This window comes from Phocoena phocoena, chromosome 6 (genome assembly GCF_963924675.1).
Source record: "Phocoena phocoena chromosome 6, mPhoPho1.1, whole genome shotgun sequence".
Taxonomy (NCBI): domain Eukaryota; kingdom Metazoa; phylum Chordata; class Mammalia; order Artiodactyla; family Phocoenidae; genus Phocoena; species Phocoena phocoena.
Genome location: NC_089224.1, coordinates 76,922,679 through 76,924,718, shown reverse-complemented (window position 1 = coordinate 76,924,718; position 2,040 = coordinate 76,922,679). Strand labels below are relative to the sequence as shown.

At 41.9% G+C, this 2,040-nt stretch overlaps 1 pseudogene; it reads left to right on the top strand.

Moving 5' to 3' along the window:
• The first annotated feature begins 588 nt into the window (after nt 1–588).
• On the top strand, nt 589–1,693 carry LOC136124565 (inorganic pyrophosphatase 2, mitochondrial-like; annotated as a pseudogene).
• Nucleotides 1,694–2,040: the final 347 nt, after the last annotated feature.

The following is a 2,040-nucleotide window of genomic DNA, read 5'->3' as shown; positions in this document are numbered from 1 at the left end:
TGAGAAAAAAGTCAAAGCTAACTGCAAAATTTTTGACCTCAGAAACTCAAAGAAGGATGTTGCTACTTATAGAAATAGGGGAAAATGTGAGAAGGTAAGGTTTGACTTAAAAAACAAACAAGCAAAGGAAACAAAAGCAAATAAACAAATGGGATTACATCAAACTAAAAAGTACAGCAAAGAAAACTACCAACAAAACGAAAAGGCCACCGGTTGAATGGGAGAAGAAATCTGCAAACAATATATCCAATAAGGAGTTACTATCAAAGTATACAAAGAACTCATATAACTTAATATCAAAAAAACAAACAATCCAATTAAAAAATGGGCAGAGGAACTGAACTGATATTTTTCCAAAGAAAATGGCCAACAGGCACATGAAAAGATGCTTAACATCACTAATCATCAGGGAAATACAAATCAAAACCACAATGAGATATCACCTCACACATGTAAGAATAGTTATTATCAAACAGACAACAGACCAGCTGGGCCTGGCGCGTTGGCGCCCCCACTGCCACCACCGCCGCCGCCACCGCCGCCCACCTGCCACAGGGAGTGAGCTCAGGGCCCCGGCCGTGCTGCGCCATGGCCCTGTACCGCACGGAGGAGCACGGCCAGCCCCACTCTCCCGGTTACTACCTCTTTTTCAAGAATGTAGCTGGTCACTACATTTCCCCTTTCATGATATTCCTCTGAAGAGGAAAATGGCATTCCTACAAAGAGAGCACGAAATGATGAATATGAGAATTTGTTTAATATGGCTGTAGAAGTACCTCCGTGGACAAATGCTAAAATGGAGACTGCCACAGAGGAGTCATTGAATCCCATTAAACAAGATGTAAAGGATGGCAAGCTTCCCTATGTGGCAAATATCTTTCCTCACAAGGGTTATATATGGAATGATGGTGCCCTCCCTCAGACTTGGGAAGATCCCCATCGAAAAGATAAGAGCACAGACTGCTGTGGAGATAATAATCCTATTGATATTTGTGAGATACGCTCAAAGGTTCTTTCTCGTGGAGATGTTCATGTGAAGATCCCTGGAATTCTGGCTCTTATTGATCAGGATGAAACAGATTGGAAATTAATTGCTATCAATGTGAATGATCCTGAAGCCTCAAAGTTTCATGATATTGAAGATGTTAAGAAGTACAAACCTGGTTACTTAGAAGCTATGCTTAATTGGTTTAGATTTTATAAGATACCAGAGGGAAAACTGGAAAACCAGTTTGCTTTTTTTTTTTTTTTTTTTTTTTTTTGTGGTATGCGGGCCTCTCACTGTCATGGCCTCTCCCGTTGCAGAGCACAGGCTCCGGATGCGCAGGCTCAGCGGCCATGGCTCACGGGCCCAGCCACTCCGCAGCATGTGGGATCCTCCCAGACCGGGGCACAAACCCGTGTCCCCTGCATCGGCAGGTGGACTCTCAACCACTGCGCCACCAGGGAAGCCCAACCAGTTTGCTTTTAATGGAGAATTCAAGAACAAGGCTTTTGCTCTTAAAGTTATTAAATCTACTTGCTTATGGAGAAGTGTGATGGAGGGGCTATAAATTGGACAAACGTGCAGGTATGTGATAGCCCTTTCCACTGCTCTCAAGAGGAAGCTAGATCATTAGTTGAATCGGTGTCATTTTCACTGAATAAAGGAAGTAATGAAGAAGATCAAGTATGGCACTTCCTTGGCAAGTGATGAAAACATTTGAAGTTCTGCCATCAGGATTCCAGTCTCTAAGAACTACAAGACTCCCATCTCCCCCAAGTGCTAGAAACAGGCAGATCTATGAGAATTTGCTAACTTCCTGTTGAAACTTTTTTTTTTCAAACTTTTTGATATGCAATGTGTAAATAAACATTGAAATTTTTGAAAAAAAAGGAGAACAAATGACAAGTGTTTGCAAGGATGTGAAGAAAAGAAAGAAAAAGGAAACCTCATGCACTGTTGGTGGGAATGTAAATTGGTGAGGCCACTATAGAAAACAGTATGGAGGTTCCTCAAAAAACTAGAAACAGAACTACCACGTGATCCAGAAATCTCAC